This window comes from Chinchilla lanigera, unplaced genomic scaffold (assembly GCF_000276665.1).
Source record: "Chinchilla lanigera isolate Chin_1 unplaced genomic scaffold, ChiLan1.0 scaffold00069, whole genome shotgun sequence".
Lineage (NCBI taxonomy): Eukaryota > Metazoa > Chordata > Mammalia > Rodentia > Chinchillidae > Chinchilla > Chinchilla lanigera.
Window position 1 is genome coordinate 12,084,424 of NW_004955470.1, and position 22,540 is coordinate 12,106,963.

Below are 22,540 nucleotides of genomic sequence, written 5' to 3' on the forward strand. Positions count from 1 at the left end.
GTTGATGGTTCAGGGTGGCTCAGTCCTAAGGAGAGACTTGAGTTTCTGTTTTGGGGGAGGCGTTCTCACGTCCGGCAGAGAGAACAAGTAACGAAGGGTGGATGAGTTCCTTATTCCCGCGGGCAGCCTTCGGAGGCCATGTCTGCCACTGCAACCGTCAGGGCAGAGGACAGAGGCACCTGGGTGGTTGATTCTGCGTCAGATTGCTGCACATGGGCGCTGTGCCTGGGTCTCTCCCTGCCTCTGGTCTCACAGTCTGATAATACGCTTTACCCCAGGGGGACTTTGGTTTTTAAAAACTATTGCAGCTGAAAACATTGTAGTGTGCTCACACATGGGGGTGACACAGGTGGACAGGGTGTTGCATGTGGTGACCCTTTGTGAAGTCTGCTTTCTCAGGTGGTCCTAGGTTTTCTCCTGTCTCAGGAGTAGCGCTTCCGCCTTGTGATGTAGCCTGTCCAGACAAAGGCTGACGCAGGGAGAGGAGGAGGTCCTGAGCGGCGCACTCTTCTCTGCAGTCCTGTCCTGTAGCCACAGTCGTGAGCTACACTTTGCCCCAGTGTGGCGTTTGCATCTTGTTTCCTCATCTGTGAAATGAAAAGAATCCTAAATAGTAGGCGTGGGTTGCAAATGCTTTGAAGACTTGACTCTTCCAAGCTTAACTTTCCTTTTCAATTTTTCCTTTTTTATTGAGGTGAGGTATAAATAATGTAATATCCGCTATTTTAACCATTTAAACTAAAGTGCACAGTTCATTGACACTGTTTATATTCACAGTGTTGTTCAACCATCACCACTATTTCCAGAACTTTTTCATCTTCTCAGAAACTCTGTACTCGTTAAGCAGTAACTTCCCAGTCTCTTTCTCTTGTGTCTGCCTCTTTTCACTTTGCATAATGTCCTCCGGGTTTGTCCACCTTGTGGCATGTATCACAACTTTGTTCCCTTTTATGCCTGAGTAATACTTTGCTGTGTTTATATAGCACATTGGCTTACCCGTTTGTCTTCTGATGGACACTTGGGTCGCTTTGACTTTTAGCTACTATGAGCGTCACTGGAGATATTGGTATAGTTATCTGAGTCCCTGCTTCTAGTTCTTTCAGGTACCTACCCAGTAGTAGAATTGCTGGATTTGCCAGAGTGTTGAAAACTTGACCCTGTATAAGCCAGCTGTTGTGTATATATTCACAAATAGATGGGAAAGTGCTCTTGCTTTTCTTGTTGATACTATAGTGATTTCACTGATTAGCATGGGACTTCCAAACTGACTCTTGTATAGCCATGCCCCGGACACTCGGATTCATAATTATCCTTCTTTATCAAAGTCAGAAAACAGATGGTGTGTGTTAAAGTTTCAGGGATTTAAGTGTCAAATGATTCATGAGGTTCATATCAAGGAATGTAACTTCTCTTTTTTTTCTTTTTTTTTTTGTGTTTTTGAGACAGGGTCTTGCCAGGCAGTTCAGGCTGGCCTAAAGCTCACTATGTAGCCCAGGCCGGTCTCAAACTTGCAACAATCACAACAATCCTCCTGCCTCAGCCTCCCTAGTGCTGGGATTACAGGCGTGCGCCACCATGCCCTGCAAGGAATGTAACTTCTTTTCTGTGTGTAAGAGTGAATTGATTTCTGTTAATGAGTGATACCTTTATGGTGTATAAAAAATACATAATGAAGAAAATGTGAGTGTGAAATACAAGATCTTACAGTTCTTTTGACACTCAAGTGAACACGAGTGACCTTGGGCCCTTGGATACTTAAAAGTTACCCATACAGGAGTGTGAGAAGACCACTGTGAGAGTCCTTGGTCCAGTACCTCAGACACCTGCAGAAGGCCTTTGCTGTTCTGCACTTCCTGTCCTTTTTTAAGGGTTTGATTTGGTCAGACTGGCTCAGTCTCTGGAGTGTATTGGAAAGAACCATCCCCTTATGCTGGCTGTGGAACACTTTGGAACCTACATGGAGGCAGGAGAGGCACACTGCAGGAGCCCTCGGGTGACCGAGCAGGGTCTGGACACCACTGCCAGGACGTGACTCTGCATGAGACAATTTCTGAGTCCCGGGACATCAGCTCTAATTCGGAACTTGGGTATAAAGTCCTCTCTGGGGCTCTGAGGAGAGAGAATCAGGCCCTGGTCATCTGCGATATGACCGCCAATCTGGAGGGTAGTGGCTCCTGAGGCCTCCGTGGTTCCTCAGCAGCTGAGACACCCAGAATCGTCTCCGCGGTGTGTCGTCCTAGAGTTTGCATTGTGCATAACTGAGCCTCTTTTCAGCTGTTCTGCTGTCTGTGAATGGGTTGATTTTAGTTGCCTGTGCTGTGCAATCACTCTGTCCCATACGGACTTGAGCTGGAAGGCAGCTTTGAGTTGCGGTCTCATAGTTGGCTACCTTACCGGCTTCCCAAGAGCGTTGCTTTCATTTGCAGCACACAGTTAATTTTGCATTATGTTTGAAACTATTTCATGAACATGATGAAAGTGTTGGTTATGAAGATCACAGTCTTCATGTTCAAAAGAAGTTTTTCAATACTTTAAAATATACTACTGCTCCGTACTCTCAAAAGAAGCTGCGTGGCTGGGACATACTTTTGGTTGCTATGGAATCCAGAGTCTCCTTCTTCAGCATTCACCAGTTAGTGTGAGGCATGTGGGAAGTGGGGGGTGTCCTTTTGTAGTATTCTTAATGAGTTCGTCAACATTTAAACAAACAAGCCAACCACTATTAAGTGTTTGGACCCCAAATGGGCCTTAAGGTCCGTTATCCGAGAGCCCCTTGCTCTACAGGTATTTCCTCAGGGATGCTCTCGGGCAGTGGTGGCGAACCTGGGCACGAGTGCTGCAGCGAGCACGCAGAGCCTCTCTGGGCACGCGAACCAATCATCCCAGCCACGCTTGGACAGATGATCAGCACGCGTACGACAGCAAAGGTCACATTAATTGTGCACAGGCTTGTGCTAAAGGAAACCCTCAGTTTTTAGGGTTAATGGCAGTGTTGGCATTTGTAGTAAGTGGGTATTGGGTTGCAGTTTGGGTGCTCCATCTCTAAAAGGTTTGCCATCACTGTTCTGGGTGCTGGGGACTCAGCAGTAAACACAGGGAGCCACCCACCGGCCCCCGCCCCATGCAGTCTTAGGGTCCTGCTCCGTTAGTCCTTGCTCTGTCATTCCTCACCTCCTGGTGCACTTCCTGTGGGGACTTGTTCACTTGTGTGTTCCCAGGGCCAGGCCCCAGGGCGATTTCCAGAAATACTTGTTGAATGAGTAAAGGAGGGGATGGATGATGAGGTCACTGTGCCCTACTCTGGACTGTGGACCTGCTTCCTGAGCAGTCCCGCCCTCTGTCCTCCTCCCTGCCTGCCTCAGTCAGCACTGGGTGTCTTGTCGGAACTGAGTCGGATCCCATCGCTTGTTCCAGCCACCCGGGGTCTCCAGGGGCAGTGCTCAGCCTTGAATCGCTGGTTTTCAGGCGCTTGCTGAGAGGGCTGGGGTCTGGCAAGTCCAGCTTTGCAGGGCGGGCAGGCATGCTGTTCGCGTTGCTTCCTCCATGCTTCCTCCTTCCTCGCTGTGGTGCTTGCCTCTTCTCACCCAAACCTGTGAGCTCCGTGCTAGGCACACTCCGCAGGTGCTTTAGGGCAGCGTGGACAAGTTCACCACCAGTGTACTGTCACAGCAGTCCTGACGCTGAAATGGAACCGTCAGGGAGTGGCAGGATGAGAGAGGCCCCACCCCACCCCTGGGCTGTGATGTGCCCAGCCAGTGAGCTATGTCCTGTGGCTCTGTGCCCAGGGCCAGACTCCAGCATCGCCTGGGCCTGGGAAGCAGCGCCTGAGTGCCGTGTGTTCTGCACGTGTTTGTTGCTGGACAGCGTCTCTGAGGAGCTCAGCGCAGGTCCCTCTGGCACACCCAGGATGCGCCTAACCCGGGGACCACTGGGCTGCTGCTTCTGTTCAGCTCAGCCTCAGTCCCACGGGTCTCGGCAGAGCCAGGCAGCAGTTTTTATGTTCCAGAGGGTGGTTGGAGTGGGCTGTGTGTGAGGTCACAATAGCTGTGTTGTCGGGTTAGAACTGAGCCATGCTACATTTTCTGGGAGGATTGCAAAAGTGGAGGCTGTGACATCTGGCAGAAACAGAGATCCCTGGAACAGTATGGTGACACATAACTCAGTGCCTTGCTCTGTGAAAGACTCAGACAGCTCTTCTGGCTTAGCTGGAGAAACAAGGAAGACATATAAGACGTGATTGAAATGCTTAAAGTTTTAAAAATTCACAGTAGAAGACACATTGACATTAATCACCTTCAGAACCCTCCCCCTCACTTGAGACACACTTGTCCCGTCATTCCTGCCACTTTCTGAAGTACAGTACCTCTGGGAGGCTTTCTTGAATCTCTTCACAAGATGAGATAAAAATACGTGAACACTGCTGTTGGGTGCTGCCCAGTGGAAAGGCAGGCTTGTAAAAATACTATGGTGTGTCCTCGTCCACCTTATTCATGAGATCTGGCACCGTGTGACTTGTCACTCTTCCCCAAGGTTAAAATGACCACGAAAGGTCAACAAACGTTTTGAATCAGGTTACTGAGGCAGCCATGACTGCAACTAGAGACATTCACGAAAGAAGACTTCAGTACTGCTTCAGAAAGTGATGAGGATGAGGGCATAGGTGGGCACGAGGGTACACACCTGTAATCCTAGTAATTAGGAGGCTGAGGCAGAAGGATCACCATGAGTTTGCGATCAGCCGGGGCTACATAGTTCAAGGCTGTGCTAAAGCAGGACATAGTGAGACTCTGTCTCAAGCAAAGCAAAACAACACAAAACAGAATGAGGGGATCAGTGTGTTTGAAGCCAGAGGGAGTATTTTCAGGGGGATTAATGATAGTGTGTCTTTCGCTTGCTGTAGTAATTTTTTTTTTAAATTTAAACATTCACCATAGTTTTTGGTGACATTATTAGCAGAGTCGGGTAACATTGCTCCTCGAGTTAGAGATGAAATGTGTCTTGTCAGCCAGCCAAACGTTAAAATGAATGCTCAAGGAGAGAAAGTGAACTTGTTTTAGAGGTAGGCAAGAGTTTAATGACTTTCAAAACTAATCTTTAAAAATATAAATTGTTAGTGTAAGTGGTTTTCCCTGATCCTGTCCGACTGTCAGACCTTTGCTGTGTTCTCGAAGTCACATCCCTTCCCAGCCTGTTCCTGCTGCTCTAACAAAATACCACGTGCTGGGAGGTTCAGCAGCAACAGAAATCAGCTGCTCTCAGCTCTGGAGGCTGGAAAGCCCGAGTGTGAGCAGCATGGGTTCTGTGTCTAGAGGTCTGTTCTCTGCTTCTAGGTGCTGCCTTGGATGCTGTCCTCAGGGTGAGGCAGATGAGGCCTGGGGAGGGCCAGCTCCGCCCGTCTCACACTGGCACTGACTCACCTGCAGGGCAGAGCCTTCCCGGAGCCCCCTCCACACTGCTGCATCAAGGGTCCGGTCTGCAGGAGTTTGGGACAGGCAGCATTCAAACATACTGCTGGGGGTTTTTTCTGTGTCTACACGAAGGGACACGATGTGTTTCCAGGCTTTGGGCTCCATCCCGTCTTGGGTCCAACGCAAGTCCTGAGCAGAGTGGGGCTGCAGACCCCTTGCTTCCCCTCTACAGGGGTGTGGGATGGTGGAGTCTCCAGGGCACACAAGGCTCAGTGGCCTTCAGTTCCATTGGTGCTGTGGCGTAGGTGTGGTGGGCCAGCTGAGAGAGGGGCCCCATCTCCTCCTCAGTCCCTTCTGAGAGCTGTCACCCATGCCGTCCGCACTGGGCAGGCAAGTGACTCTCAGAAGTGTAACACCCACATGCATACGCTTTCACATTTACCATGCTGGGGGTTTTGTATTTGTTAAACTCCACATCCTAAAATGTACCTCTGTAACTCTATATAGTTCAGTAGTGCTAACAATACTTAGATTGGCGTGAAACCACTTTCCAGAAGGTTTTCATCCTGCAGACTCAAACTTTACACCCATTAAACATCTCCTCCTTTTGGTGGCCACTGTTTTTTCTTTGTTAATTCAGCCACCATAGCTACCTCATGTGCGTGGAGTCCTGTAGACTCGGTTCTCTCACCACTGACTTGCATCACTCAGCACAGTGACCTCAAGGTTCATTCATGTACACACCTGACGGGCTTTCCCTCCTGCTCAAGGCTGCATGGTACTGCATTGTTAGGTAGGACACATTTTGCTGTCTTGGGTGCATTATCCAAGAAGTCATTGCCCAGTCCAGTATTGTACAGATTTTCTCCTATATCTTCTCTAGGTGTTCTGTGGTTTGGGGGCTTATGTGTAGGTCTGTAGTCCATTTTGAGTGAGTTTTTGTGGATGATTCATTCTTTGGAGAAAGCTGATGGAGATGGAGTTTTCCAGCACCCTTTGTTGAAGAGACTGTTGTTCCATCATGGTGTGTTTTCAGGGCAGAGGAAAGTGATGAGAAAGGAGTCAATATCTAAGGGAGACTGTACTGACGTATATCTTAGCTTGTTTGCTGCCGCATAAATGGAGACAGTCTAAGTGAATCTTTGCTCCTAGGATATGTTTCTTTATTTCTATTTGTTTGTTTTTGGAAGGTAAATCGAGACCTTCCAGTAATCCTGTTCTCTTGGCTTGAAGACACTGCTTCTAGAAACCCAGGCTCCCTGAAGTCCAGACATTGCTGGCAGGTTGGCGGGGGAGGAGACCTTTGCAGCAGCGCACTAATGAGGCCTTGCACTCCCAGAAGTGAACACTAGTAGCCAACGTCAGCCAGGCCTGGGAGAGAGCTTGATTCTCCGTGGACAACAGCATCCCACAGGGACTGTGGCAGCCCAGCAAGGCGCAGGAGAGGAGCAGGAGAGTTGGCAGACCAAGTGGCGACCAGAGGAAGAGGGATCAGGCCGCAGGTAAGGTCCGAGGACCTGGGGAGGGGCAGGAGAGACTCCACCTCCTCCCCAAAGGCAAGAAACAGGTTCTCCAAAAAGACTTAGTCCAGAGCTGATTGGAAACGCCTTTTGAATGTGTGGGTCTCCTGTTAAAATGTCTCGGCTTTAAATAAGGTTATAGGAACCTTGTCGTACCCTTATTTACTCCTTTCTGCAGCATCTGTGTCTGCTGGGTGTGAGGGACGCAGCCCTTCCTGCAGAAGCTGCTAGTGCAGGAGAGAAGATGATGCTCGTGAGGGCTGGGGACTGCTTACCTCCAATGGCAGTGGTGGTGGTGACAGCACAGCAGTTTGTCTGTTCAATAACCTTTTGAGAGAGAAGACAGATCTGTCTAAGGATAGAGAAACTGAGCTAAACATTGTGTATTACTGTGACTTGATAGATGAGGATCCTCAATCACAGTACTTCCATGCAATGGCAAGCAGCTGTGCGTAGCTGATTCTGTGGGTCACATCAGTGTGAGCGGTAATTGTAGTATTTGGGCCAGCATTCCCCGACTGTTCAGCATGCTAGGCACACTGAGCCTTCTGCGGAGAGACTGCTCGGCCCTTTGAAAATAGACACAGAAGCCCATAATTGCTTTTTGTACACTGTACTCCTCTAACTCAGTGCTCTAAGCGTCCTGTAAAGGCTTCGTGATGCCTCACACTGGAGCAGCACTGGAGGGAAGAAAGCAGCGCCATACAAGGCATAAAGAGTGTAAGTGCTTATTAATGCAGCGGTAGAAGAAGGGGTCCTTTAGGTGGTGTTTCAGTGTTCTAGATGTTTGTTTTAGACTGAGTCCGTCTTTAAAGATTCTTGTTGATTAGTTTCTGAAAATGTGGGACATAACCCCATGACCAGAAAATACAGATGGAGGACGGTGGGCTTAAAGACGATGTTTAAGAGAGCTGCTTGGTACAGGGAGGGGACAACCGAGAGACTTGAAATTCATCTCCTTCAGCACATTCTGCTCTGCTGAGGCTGCCCCAGCCAGGGAACAGATGATCTTCCAGCCAGGAACTATGTTCTCTCATGTTTCAAAGGGGTAGGTAAGGAGATATTTCATTGGGAAAATCTGATTTGATTTTTTTTTTTTTTTTTTTTTTGAGACAAGATCTCTGTTCAGGAAGGCCTTGAACTCACTATGTAGCCGAGGCCAGCCTTAAACTCGCCGTGATCCTCCTGCCTCAGCCTCCCAAATGCTGGGATTATGGAAAATCTGAATTTAGTGTAACGTTGGCAAAACTGTAATAAAATCCATGTTGAGCTTATCTGTATATACTAATTATGTTACAGATGGCTTATTACAAAACCACCAGAAAAACTAGTTTAGAAACATGTTTGAGGGACTAGGCTTTTTTATCATGGATTTATGTCCTAGCCCTGTTTTACATGCACATCTTTTGCAGCTTAAAGTTCTCCCCTGCCTTCCTGAATATCCCTTCACTGAAATACAGTTGACTTAAAAGAAGCCATTCATTCAGGACAGGCCATTCATTGTCACCATAATAAACAAAATGAGCATCAGGCAGCCTGTGTGATGTGTGAGGTCCTCAGTTTCACCCCCGCCCCTAGGGAAGGAATAAGGATGAGCACATTCCTTTGGGATCCTTCTCTCTGTCCCTGGACTCTTACCTTCCAGTGTACAGGAAACCCTTCTGAAAAAGTCACGTGAGTTCCTCTGCATTCCCGGCCATTGCAGCGGCCTGGCTCCTCATTCTGGCCGCCTCTGGACCAAGCCAGTGGACTTCTGCAACAATCCTGGCGGGTGTGCAGGGCCATAGCGAACTTACGAGTGTCCCCCAGGGTAGTGATGAGGGTTTTTGAAAAGCCTTTTCTGGTCTGTTGCTTATTGGGACTTACAGAAGTTAATTAAAATGGATTACTCGGGAGAAAACATCACAAGAATACAATGCCCAACTTTTTCCTCTTTAAATTCAGCAGTTAGAAATTTTCTCTGTCACAGTGGTAAATCCTCCTGCTCAGTTTCTGCACTGATATCCCTGCAGATGAGATCCCTACACGGACAGCACCTTGATCGCCGCTCTGGTGTTCCATTCTCCCCTTCTGGGGACCATGGTCTTTGGGCCAGGCTTTTAGAGTTTCCCCTTGGAAGGCCATTGTGGCTTGTGAGATGAAAGGAGAAGATAGTGTTGGGTACTTAGGAAGTGCCAGCCATTGTGCAAAGCATATTTTATTTCTGGGTGCTCCTCAGAACAGGGACCTGAAATAAGACTTTACCCCAGGGCAGGGCTGAGTGAACTCACTTGTACTGGCACAGAATAGCACATACTGCTCAAAGCCTGTGGAGCTGCAGCAGGAAACGCAGCAGACTGAGTGTCCGGGCAAACGGGGGCGGGGGGATGGCCAAGAAAACATCGTACAGCATCTTGGATGGTGAGAACGGTGTGGAGAGCCGTGCATCTGAGAAGGGCATGGAGAGGGGCTGGCTGCATCTCAGCGCAGAAGTCCTAGGTTCAGTCCCCAGTACCAAAAAATAAAAATGACTGTGTCCATTAGAGTATTCTGTAGAAGGCATTCATCCTGATTGTCTTTATTTCCATTAAGAGTCATGAAGGAATAAAGAAGAGTGGCTAGGTCTGGGTGAAAGGGCTTTTCTTCCCCTGGGGCCCCCAGCCGCTGCTGAAGAGTGCACAGAGTTGTAGGCCCCTCCGTGGAGAGGAGCAGACTGAGTTTTCTGCCGTTCGTACACAGAATCAGCAAGCAGCAGTGTCCACTCAGCACTTCCTGTGGGGGGCAACAGTGGGATCGAGACTGTCCCTGCGCCCGCCCAGTATAACCCATCACTACCCGTTCGTCTGTTGATGGCATCTAGGCTGTTTCCACAGCTTAGCTGTTGTAAACTGGGCCACGGTAAACATGGATATATGTGTATCATTGTAATGTGTCTTTAATTCTTTCAGTAATACACCAGGAATAGTGTGTCTGCATCAGATGGTAGCTTTGTTTTTAGTGCTTTGAGGACTCTCATAGTGGTTGTACTAGTTTACATTCCCACTGGAAGTGCAGGTGGGTTCTCCTTCACAGCCCTCACCACCATTCATCGTTGTATGTTCTTGATGATAGCCGTTCTGATTGGAGTGAGACAGAGCCTCATTGCAGTGCTGATTTGCATTTTCTAATGGCTCAAGAAATTGAACATTTTTCTCACGTTCTTGGCCATTTGTACTTCTTTTGTGAATTCTCTGTTCATTTGCCCATACAATGATTGGATTACTTGTGGGGTTTTGTTTTGTTTGTTTGTTTTGTGTTTTGAATTCTTTATATATTCCAGAAATTAATACACAATTGTATATTTCATATTAGAAGACTTTGCTACCCCTATTAAATACCTTGTATCTGTGCCAGCCATGGACACAGCGGCATAAAGATGAGTAGGAGTCTAGTTCCTGCCCTCAAGGAGGTGAGAAAAGCAGCTCATAGAACAGCCCTTGCAGTGCAAAGGAGAAGGCGTTAAAAGATTCCCAGGGAAGTGTGCTGGTCCAGACAGGAGCAAGGCTGCCCAGGGATGGGGCGGGATTTCCAAAACGCTGATGCTCCAGCTGAGTTGTCAAAGATGTTAGAGCTGGTGAGGGCAGAGAGAGGAAGTCCTGCCAGGCCGAAGGGCCAGGGTAAGCACCAGCCTCAAGATGAAGGCCACACGGTGTGAGTGTTGCTCTGGTGCATAAAGTGAGTGTGACAGTGTCCAGAGGTGAGGGTTCGGGAAGCTTGGTGAGCCAGGTCATGTTGGGGTGTATCTGCTGTCCCAGTGGGTTACTTGTCATCAGTGCAGTGGGGAGCCACTGGAGGCTTTCAGCAGGGCGATGACTCAGGTGGCTTGCTGGCTGAGTTTGGATCTGATTTCGGGACTAGGCTGGAGACAGGGACTCCACTGAAGCTGTCGCAGCAGGCCAAGGGAATGACGGAGAAGGCTGGATCCGGGTGGAAGTGACAGCGGGGTGAGGTGGGACAAGGGTTGGGATGAGCAGCAGTGGCTGCTGTGAAGTCGGGGATGACTGGGAGATTCCTAGCCTGGGTGGCTGCTTGAATAATGTCACTGTACTGGAGTGGGTACGTTAGAGGGAGACTTGGAGGTAGGCGTGATGAAGAAGAGTGAATGGTTCGTTTAGGTCTACATGGAGGCCCCCCACCGGCACTGCTGTGTGGATGTGAAGGTCCAGAGGGGGTTACTGGCATCTGGGGAGTAGCTGAACAGTGAGGACTGTGGGAGTCAGCAGGGAGAATGTACAATCGGAAGCAGGGACCCAGAGCAGGGTTTGGGGTGTCTGCAGCTAAAGGCAGGCAAGGGAGATGACAAGTGAGGGTCTGGAAGCCAAGGCTTAGAATTCCTGGGAGAGCGTTGTCGTAGACGTGTCACGTGTATGAGAAGGACTGAGAGTTTGCTTTTGGATTTGACTTTTAAGAAATGACGGTGACTTTATGAAAGCTCTTCCCAGACTGCAGAGTGTTCAGGAGTAAATGGCAGGTGAGTCTACTCAGGAAAATTTGTCTGCACACAGGAAGCAGGTGTGACGGGAGCTCGAGAGCAACTCAGACAGACAGATTTGAAAGCAGCAGACACGGAAGCCTGTCTCCACGCCCCAGGTGGGTAAGTGTGGAGAAGGAGCGCAGCTGGCTGGCGTGTGATACAGACTGACCTCCAGCTGGCCTACCCTGAGACTGAAGGACCCGGGATCAGAGCAAGATGAGGGCAGAAGGGTTACCTGAGGGAGAGCTTTCCAGAGGTACGCTGTCCTCATGCGGCCTAAAGTAATATCTGCCACAGGAGGAAATGGGTGGGGCTGACCGAGGCAGTGCTCAGAAGGGAGCTGCGCACAGACAGGACCCAGGCGAGCAGAGAAGTTGGCAGCAGAGCCGTGTCCTGCATGGCCATCTGCTCGCCACCGCCCAGCTGTGGGCGTTGCACCTCGTGGCGTGGAGTCCAGCCTGCCACTGCTCATAAACAGGGGAAGTGGGAGCCGCCCAGGGCCTTCCATTCGCAGAGCAGGGGTGGCCGCTGGGATGATACACGGCACCAGAAGAGGATGCGCCTCACTTTCCTCCGTCCAGAACTTCCTGCCCCAAGTTCTCGTTCTTTCAGCTCCAGCTTAAATGTTCCCTCAGAGACTGTCCTGGTCTCCTCCCAGAGCAGTGTGCCTCCCCTTTCCGTCTCAGTGTCTGCTTGTCTCCTCGCAGTGCTCAGTGATGAGGAGAGTCGGATCAAAAGCCAGGTGTGGTGCCACAGGCATTTGGACGCAGCCTGAGCAGCTTGTCAGGACCGTGTCTCAGGAATAATAAAGAAAAACAGGCTGGGATGTAACTCAGTGCAAAGCCTCCGGGTTCAGCCTTCAGTATCAAGGCGAAAAGAACTAGAGTACAGGAAGATGTCAGCTATCTCTCTTTCCTAGGCTTTAACAGCAATAAATAACTCAAGTGACTTACGCCAGGCGTGGTGTGCATGCCTATAATCCCAGCACTCGGGTGAAGCAGGAGGATCGCCATGAGTTTAGACTAGGTTGGAATATGTAGCAAGACCCTATCTCCAAAAAAAAGCGACTTAGAATTTCATATCCTGGACAGAAGACGTTGGCTCTGTTTCCAGCTGCCTTTGGGGTATCTCTGTGTGTGTTGGGGGTGCTCTTGCCCATGTCGGCCTTTTCACTGTCGGCTTCCTCCTCACTTCCACTCTCACCTCCTGTAAACAGACGGACAGATCAAAGCCAGGAAGATCCTGCCTGGAGTTTAACTGCACTGAGTGTGGAGGGAGGAATCCAGAATCAGCTCTAATGGCTGGAGTTTAGATTGCAGCTGGGAAGTGAGGCCTGTGTCTCCCCCTCCTTGCTGGACGGAGCCCCGAGTTCTCGAACTCATTGTGCTTCAGCTCATCTTGGATACAGTCCTCGCTTACCTGTGAGGACAACCCACCCCGACCCCAGCAGCGCCTTTCAGATCTGCTGTCCCTGCCTTAGCACCCTCTGTAGTGCTGGGTAATGTGCAAGCCATGAGTTGCTTTCTTGTTTTAGCAATTAACTCAGGCCCACTAGCAATTAACTTAGACGCACTTGCCATCCTAAAAATGACTGTTCCCCAAGGAGTTGGGCCAAAGGACACACTGGTACAAGGAAGCTTCCATGGAAGAGCAGAGCTGCACTCTGCTCTCAGGTTCTTCCTCAGCTGCCACCCAGGGTCCCTTTATTCTCCCATGGAGTCAGTGCATAGGGTCTGAGCACGTTGGCCATGTGCCTCCTCGTCATTGCTGGTCAAGGATGTGCAGGACAGAAGGCACAGTTTCCATCTCCAAGCTGGCTGGGCCTTCCCACTGGAGGATGATAAAACCAAGACACGGCACCAGCACTCAAGGGGTGAGGCCTCCTGAGGAGACTAAGAAGCTCTGTTAACCCAGACAGGTAGGTGCTGTCATGATCAGAGAGGAAGAGGCTCATTAGATGGAGGTTCACATCCTCCTGTGTCCATTCATTACTGACCATTTTTCTGCATATTACAGATGCACTCAGTAAGTCTGTGGCTGAATTCTTAGCTCCACACAGGATATGAGTTACAACATATAGGGGTGTTGCCCTGTTGCTTCAGAACTGTGGTTTATCATGTAACACCATGCCACATGATGTGACTGAATGCAGGAAAAAACCCTCAGCCTGGTTCCACTGACTCAAATATAGCTCAAGGCAACAGATACGGAGCTAGGATGAGGAAGTTCTCTACAGCATGGAAAATGGGCCCCTTTACAGATAGCTCACTGTGCTGCCTCTGCCCAACCCTGATAAATGAACTAAAATAAGAGCAAGAGTACCAGAAGGGAAGCCTTTATTCTGAGTTAAAAGGGTACATGGAGATACTACAGGCATCTCACTAGCGTTGTGGGGGTCCTGAGCGTGGAGAGTAACCGGGACAGAGGGCAGAGTTGGAGAGAAGGAACGACCTGACCTGAATCAGCTGCATACCGAGTGCTATTGGTGGACCTGTCATTCTCAGTTACTTAAAAGCAAATAGAAAAGATATTTGAACTCCCACACGAAGTAACGGAAAGGATCTTGGGTAAGTTGTAGTAACCTTTAGCTGTGCTAATTAAAATCTCCCTGTTGCACAGGGTAAGTGTTTTGGATCTTACTTTCAGGTGTATATTTTATTGTTAAATATGTGCAAAAGCAACTTTATGTTTTGTTTGCAAAGTAAAGGTAGGTGTGGAAGGGAAGCGCACCCTGTGTGTGCAAAGAAAAAATCGGTCGTGATCGCGTTTGGCATCGTGTACTTTGTGGTCCTGTGGAGCCTTGTATTTAAAAGACCTTAGTAGTGCTTCATGCCATTGCATTGTTACAAATGTTTTAAACAGAAATTATGCCTGGGGTCTTTGGGAAGAAAATGTACTGTGTAACACTGTGAACTTTTGTCCTTGCCATGTAGGAAAAATGCAGCTTAACTAGTTGAAGAGTTACTCTTACTTATTAACCTATAAAACTCTGTTTAAAAAAAATCAGCAGACTATTCATTCTTGAAGAAAACTTAATGAACCAGTTCTAAACTTGCAGAACATTTATTAAGAAGTGATTATTTACCCTGAAAGGATCTTGTACTTTGCTGTGTGAGTTGCCTTATAAAGTGAATTTCCTTAGAGATTTAAATGTGTTTATGAAAATACTAATTTCCCAGTTAATCTCCAAGAAAATGTTAATCGTAAAAGGAATATACCTCTGATACAGATTGGGATGCATCAGGGAGTCTCAAAGTTTTGTGTATGTGGCATATGTAGGAAGTCATAGTGATCAGGAGTAAGAAAAAGTTAAAAAGGGGTGATTAATTTGATCTTTCAGTTATTAAAATGGTACATACACACATAGCTTGCAAATAGGGCATTATGTGTGACTAATAGAATAAAAATGAATAAAATATGCCAGGGGAACATACAAATGTGGTGTTTTGAAAAAAAGTACACCAATAACCAAACATCTTGACATAAATGGTGTCAAGTTTTAGGGGATAACCAAAAAGGTGGGTGCCTGGTAATTCTCAGGGATGCCACCATTGAGTTAGTGACTTTTTAGCTGGGTTTTGAAGGGTTTAAGAAGTGATAAGAAAGAGGGTTCTGGTCAGAGTGGATAACAGCATGAGCAGAGGTTTGCAGGTCAGTGTTACTTTTCCGCTCACCGTCCTCCATTGCCTCCCGCCTTACCCAGACCCCAGTCTTGCTTCTGACTCTCCAGGGCTTGCTGGGTGTACCTTGTGCTGTGCTTACGATTGCTCTGTCTTTCCCATTGGATTGTAAGAGCCATCCAGTGGGGGCTTGGTCCTCTTGCTCACCCTGCATTCCAGGTGCCTAGAGTAGCAGCTGTTCAGGACATAAGCGGTGCAGCGTTCCAAGGGTGTCCTAGGTGCTGGGCTGTGAGATGTCTGAGGGATGAGGGTGACGGAGTGAGGCTGCGCATCGGTCGCGGGTTTGGAAGGCAGTGTACAGAAAATGTAGGACCGTAAAAGGTTAGCTCTTTGATCTGCCACTGAAGTAGTGATACTGTCACAGGGTGGAGGATGGGTGAGGAGGGCCAGAGTAGAGACAGCAATTCCACAGGAGAGGTTTTGTCATCAGGTTCTTCATTCGGTTGACATTCTGGAGTGTTTGCTCCATGCTGAGCACTGCGCTCGGTTCAGAGAGTACAGAGGTGACTGGAAAACGGCTGCAGCTGCTGAGCTGAGACGCCGAGCATCGGGCAGCAGAGGCTGAGCAGAGGATGTGGTGGGGTGGCCCAGAGGACCCTAAGCTCCTTCGGAGTCGCTTGCTGCCAGCAGGTAGCTCCGTGGAAGATGAAGCCTATAGGGAACTCCAAAAAAGGTTTCAAGCTTCTTTTTTGTCTTTTTGAGACAGGGTCTCACTATGCAGTTCAGGCTGGCCTTGAACTCACTTTGTAGCTTAGGCTGTCCTTGAACTCGCAGTGATCCTCCTGCCTCAGCCTCCCGAGTGCTGGGATTACAGGTGTGCACCACCCCACCTGGCAGAGGCTTCATTTTTTAAATACCAAGGACCTTCTGTGATTCTCGGGGCTTGCCCAAGAGTTCTTAGGGCTATTTTATTCTCCTGTCATTCTCAGAAGGATGCATGTAGGAGCAGTGCTGCTTGTGCTGATCCTGGACCACAGCTTGTCAGAATAGGCACTGAAGGAGAGGTTGGTGTCCCAGCAGTGGGTGATGGAATTAAGGGGGCTGGTGTACAGGAGGTGTTTTATGCACCGAATATTGCTGATGTGTGGTGGTACTGCTGGGGGAAATGGACACTTTACACTTTAACATGCCAGGTGACGCTTCCAAATAGGTATATAGAACGTGGAAGACTGAAAAATAATTTTTACGAGGTTTTTTGGAGGGGTGAAGACACATATTCTCTCGATACGTATCTTTATACTTATGGCTTGAAAAATACACTAAGTGAATTTTCATTTGCTGCCTGGTACAGCATTTAGACATGCAGTTTTTTTTTTTTTTAATCTTTTCTTCCGGTACCAGGAATCGAACTCACAACCTTGCACTTGCCAGGCAGGTGCTTTGCCGCTGAGCTAAATCCCCAGCCCTAGACATGCAGTTCTTGGGGTTCAGCTGTTCCTGGTCCTTCTGCTCACTAACTCAGATTTGGAAGGAGAGTATACTTCTCTCATTTTTTTCTTTATTTTTAGGGCTGTTTATGTTTGAACATTGTGTTACAGTTTCCAAGGAATTGGAAAAACTGGATTTTAGAACTGTAGGTTCAGATCTTATACCTGCTGCTTATATGATTTTGAGCAGTTTTTTTTCTTTGAGGCAGGGTCTTGCCATATAGTTCAGCCATTAGCCCTTCAATTCAGTACCTAGGCCAGGCTGATCTCAGTCTCCGGAGTGCTGGTATTACAGGTGTACGCCACCTCACCTGGCTGTTTTGAGCAACTTAATGTCCGAGTCACAGAGCCCTCTTCTGTAAACAGCAGTGTTATCAAGTATATGAGAAGTGAGGATTGAGATGATGTGCATAAAGGAATTCTAGCTTGATGTTGGTGGGCTGTCGCTGCTCAGCAGGTGTTCGGTGTGTATGACACAGAGTAATAAGCCAGCGTAGTTACTTTAAGCATGCAACTCAGTGGTATCAACTATGTTCACAGTGTTGTGTAACCTTCACCACTCTTTGCACACTTTCCATCACCACCATCAGATACTCTGTAACCATTAAGCAGTGGCTCCCCACCCCCTCCCAGCCCCTGGTAACCTCTCCAGTTTCCGCACTCTAAATATTTCCAGGAGGTGGATTCATACAGCTCCCGTCCTCTGTGCCTGACCTTTCTCGTAGCAGATGGTGTGGGAGCTCTGTCCACACTGTAGCTCCACCAAGACTTCCTCTTTTCATGGCCGGATGTTGTTTCACTCCATGTTTACCATATTGTACCTGCCTTTCATACATTCAGGGACGCTGGGTTGTTTCCACTTTGCAGCTGTGGCAGACAGTGTGGCCGTGAGCGTGGTGTTCAGGAGTCTAGGCCCCGTTTCCAACTCCTTGTGCTTACACCCAGAGCTGGAGCTGCTGGGTCACAAAATCCGTGTTCACCTTTCTGAGCTGTCACCAGACTGTCCTGCCTTGCCTTGTCCTCTGCATTGCCTCACACCCGTCTCCTGCAAGGTCCAGACCACTAGACCTCAGAATTGAGAGCACCAGCTTCTGTGCAGTACCTGGCAACCTGCTGGTTTTTCTCCACTTCAGACAGTAGCATGTCTTCCAAGCTTCTGCTGCCCAATGCCCCTGCGGAGAAGGCCCCTTTTTCTTTCCTGCTTCTTGAGTCTGCTCCCATTTTCCCCTCACTCCCTGCTTCTGTTCCCATTTCCTGCTTCTCTAGGGACGCTGAGGAGGAGCAGGCAGACTGGTCCTCCTTCAAGCCGCCCCTCCCTGGCTGCCCTGCTGGGCCTTTTTGTGGAAGGGCTCACAAAGACTGAGTCTCATTGCCCCTCAGGGAACTTGAAGGCAAAGCTCCAGAGCAGCACTTAGACCCCCAAATGGCAAGGGTTTGGGGAAGGTGTGGTGCGGAGAGGAAATGGTATTCCAGGGGAGGAATTGTGCCTCAGAGCGTGGAGTGGGCTGCTGCTGCACAGTGGGAAGTAATCATATCCCTCCAAGTCAGGGATTTCCTGGTCAAACAAGGTACTTTTTACCCCTGCAGTCTCAATGAGCCAGTGATTAAAAGTCAGCATTCAGTGTGTTTTACCTATTTCTAAGATCACTGTAAGGATCTTCAGGCATGATGTTGCATTCCTCGTGGGTCCTTAGTAGGAAACTAGGATGTATCCCCACACTGCAGGAGTGAGTATCCACCTAAAACAGATGGAATCGTGGCAGAGCCATAGAGTCCAGATATAGTGATAAGCTGTTGGTGACAGACCTAAGGTGAACATGAGCAGCAGTGAGGTTTCGAGATTAATTTTAATAACTAAGTCAAGGACCAGCAAAGAGCAGGGGAGAGGCTTATGGCAGACCGTGGGCTTGGAGAAGTAACGTCCCTTGGGGAAGGGAGTGGTGCCTGCAGGTTAGCTGCGTGGGTGCATTCTGGGGAGTGAAGAGAACGGAGGACAGAAGAGCGGGAGCCCACGCGTGACTCACCACTGGATGACCCAGTTGTGTGCCTGCCGACCTCCCACCGGAAGGGAAATGGCCCTGGCTGAGAATGCACTCCACGTTGCTGAAGGCTGGAGTGCGTTCCTTGTGTTTACAGTCCCTCCGGCTTGGGAGCCAGTTTTGTGTTGCCCATGTAGAAGAATCTGAGCTGTGAGCACAGAAACCTGCCTGGCTGGTAGGTCCTGGAGCCGGGATTCTGGAGCAGGCGGCTGCTCCCCTGCGGCGTGGTTAGACACAGGGATTCCTTTTGCCTGAGTTGGAACAGGATCTGCCGAGCTTTCAGGGCTTCCTCCTTAAAGCACTTGTGGGATCCATTTCTTTTGTCCTTAGCCCAGGCTTATTTCATGACCTGCGGCAGTGCTATCCCGTAGAGATCTCCATGTGCAGTGTAAGGTTTTTCCAGTAGCTACATTCACAATGCTAAGAGAAATAGGTAGAATTCATTCAGTGGCATATTTCATTTAATCCCATTTGTATATCAGACTGTTAGGTCCAGGTAATATACACACCATGTAATCGATATTTTAAAGTTATCGAGATAATCTATTGTACAGTTTACACTTAAAGCAGATCTTATTTGGATGAGCCCCGTTTCAGGTTATATCATGTGGCTCCTGGCTACCTACCCTGTCTAAGAAAACAGTTGAGAGACTCATCCTAAGAGCAAATCAAAGGTAGTGGCCCTGCTTTGAAGCCCCTGGGAAGAACTGTGGGCAGAAAGGCGGGAGGGGCACAGAGAGAAGGCGAGGCTGCTATGGCAGGGCAGAAGGTGGCAGGCAGCAGCGTGAGGACGTCTCTGCCTGCCTGCAGGGCTACTTACGGAGAGCTGTAAGGTCACGACCCGCCGGTCTCCACCCCTCGGCCCCGGAAAGCTCTGTGGCGTCCTCACCACTGGGAAGGATGGAAGCCACAAGCTTTAGTGTGTGTGGCTTTGTTGCGGAAGACTCTTCTGCTACTGCCTTTCTCAGATGAGAGCTGTAATGCCTGAGGAAACAGCCATGGCTGAAAGGACCTTATATGGGAATTTCTAGACTTCAGCTCTACCCGGGGGATATAAGTGATAGTTTCAGGCTTCCAGGAAAACAGAGATCATCCTGTATTTATAAGATCTTTAGTCATTTCATCCGTGCTTCTTTACTTTAAAAAACGTTCTTGGGACTTCCCCTTCATCGTTCTTCCTGTGATTCTGTTTCTTTTGTCGTCTCTGTCCCTCTTCATCTGTCTCCCAGTCTTTTCCTGTTACACTTGCTGCTTTTGTTCTGCTTTTTGTTTGTTATTTTGTTGATATGTAGTAAGCTTTGAGCTCGGAATCAGTGTACCTGGATCCTGCACTTCGTACTTTTAGGTGTGAGGCTTTCATTCTGTTCTTTCACTTGAATAAGGAGGGGAAAACTCCAAAGTTAGAGTCCTTCAGTGCCCTCATTTTACAGTGCAAATCCTCAAGTTAAAAAATGAACAGTGCTGAGGACAAAGTTCCATAGTAAGGCCCTGGGGTTGACGCGCAGCACTGCACAAAAAAACCAAGCAAAACCCCCACAACATAAGCTGTCCCCTGTGAACCATTGAACTTAACACTGCGGTACTGTACACTCAATGGTGTACTGTACACACAGCGGGGTGGAGACCGGGGAGTCGTTAATAACTCGCACTTCCCACACCGCCTGCCAGCCTGGCCACACCGTCCTGCTCCTGTCTGCGTGCCGCTGCCCTGGGCACTTCGCACAGCTGGAGGCATGCAGTGTGTGTCCACTGGTGACTGGTTTCGTTACCCATGTCTTTAGATTCACCCATGTTGTAGCGTGTATTAAAGCAGCCTTCCTTTTAAGACTGGATAGTGTTCCTTTACGTGTATGTTCCGCATTGTGCTTATCCATTCATCCTTAAATGGAACCTCTCAGCTGTTTGATAGCTTCCTCACTTGAGTGGATTTATTTTTTGAGTTGTGAATAATGCAGCCATGAACATGGATCCGAACATCTCTCTTCAAGTCTGTTTTCAACTCTGTGTGTACGTCTAGAAGTAGATCCAGCTGGATCGTATGGTGACTTGATTTTGTACGTTTTTGAGCAGTTGCATCATTTTACATTCATGTTTCCCTAATGATTAGTGATGTTGGACATCTTTTCATGTCCATTGTGTCTTCTCTGGAGAAAAATGTCTATTCAAGCCCTTTGCTCATTTTAAAAATCCAGCTTCTTAATGTTGCAAACATTCACTGCATAGTGTAAATGTCAGACTAGATGGGGCCATACATAGGGTTTACAGGCATTTTCCTCCAGTCACCAGGTTGCTGTTTATTTATTTATTTTTTTTTTTGGTTTTTCTCCGGTACCAGGAACCGAACTCACGACCTTGCGCTTGCCAGGCAGGCGCTTTGCCGCTGAGCTAAATCCCCAGCCCCAGGTTGCTGTTTAAATAAGGGTTTTTTGTTTGCTTTTGTTTTTTGAGACAGGGCCTTACTATTGTATTTCTTCAAAAATAAGACCTAGTTAGAAAAATAAGCCTTAGCATAATTTTTCAGGGTGCTCATAATATAAACCCTACCCCAAAAATAAGCCCCCCGTTAAGATGGTCAGCCCAATATGTCTGTTGAAACACAAGACAGGGGGCTGGGGATTTAGCTCAGCGGCACAGTGCCTGCCTGGTAAGTGCAACGTCATGAGTTCAATTCCCGGTACCAGAGGGAAAAAAAAAAAACAACACAAGACAGATGTATTGAATTATAAAATAACAATATATAATTAAACATAAATAAATATTGATTTTAATACTTGAAATAAGTGTAATGTAAATAATTACATATTTGTAAATACCCAGGCAGGCGCCTTTGGATGAGAGGGAAAACACCTATGTAAACAGGTGAACTTGAGACTTACTGACAAATGACGGGACACAGTGATGAATGACAGGCACACTTGATAGCGGACAGACATGGTGCTATCTAATAAGACTCCTCAGGGCCGGGTGAGGTAGCGAACACCTGTAATCCCAGCACTCAGGCTGCGACTGGAGGATTTCTGTGAGTTCAAGGCTGGCCTGGGCTACAAAGTGAGTTTAAGGCCAGCCTGAGCTGCATAGTGCAGCCCTGTCTTAAAAAAGAAAAAAGAAAAAGAATATTCATAATTCAATACGCCTTGTGTTGTAAAGGACGTATTTAATGCACTCATGTGAAATAAAGAAACACTTTCTGAAGTCTGGTGCCTGCAATTTTTCATCCCTTTTTTGTGGCCCATCGCGCTTGCCATCGTCATTTTTGTTGCCACTCCTCTTGTAAGTGTTCGGTCAACACCTGGATTAATGGAGACTGCAGCCCAGCATGCAAGCCCAGGCGGTGCTCTGTGCGCAGGCTGCATGGACAAGAAGTGCTCGTGTAAGGAGAGTGCTACGGCTGGACGGGGGAGCTGGGGGCCGGTGGCTCTACCGGAATGAGTCAGGCCAGAATTCAGTTTGGAGAGTTACGGTGATGTTCCAGAATAAGATGGTGTGGCTGTCTTTCAGTAAGTGTAGATTCGTGTACATGAGTAAATGTAGATTGTTGTACAAGAAAAAATAAAGTGTCCTCTGAAAATAAGCCCTAGTGCATCTTTTTCAGCAGAAATTAATATAAACCTGGTCTTGTTTTCAGGAATATAATGGTATGTAGTTCAGGATGGCCTCAAACTCACTACATAGTCTAGGCAGGCCTGGAACACTCGGCAGTTACCCTGCCTCAGCCTCCTGAGTGCTAGGATTTTAGGCATGTGCCACTCAGCTTTCATGTTCAGTTTTAGGATAGTCTTTTCTATTTCTTCAAGTGAAAAATATCCTTACAACCAGGCATGGTGGTACACAACAGTATTCCTAGCACTCCAGGAGACTAGGGCAGGGGATGGCAAGTTTGAGCCCCACCTGGGCAACTTTAAGACTTAGCAAGACCCGTGTCAAAATCAAAAATAAAAACGGTGCCAGGGATATAGCTCAGCAGTACAGCACCT

The 22,540-nt window shown here is 48.2% G+C and overlaps 1 long non-coding RNA gene across 1 annotated transcript; it reads right to left on the minus strand.

Moving 5' to 3' along the window:
- Nucleotides 1–18,355: 18,355 nt before the first annotated feature.
- On the minus strand, nt 18,356–20,437 carry LOC106150299. Its single transcript, XR_001237030.1, has 2 exons — nt 19,387–20,437; nt 18,356–18,986 (listed from the first exon to the last, which is right to left on the minus strand). It is a non-coding gene; the product is annotated as an uncharacterized LOC106150299 (long non-coding RNA).
- Between the last annotated feature and the right edge of the window lie 2,103 nt (nt 20,438–22,540).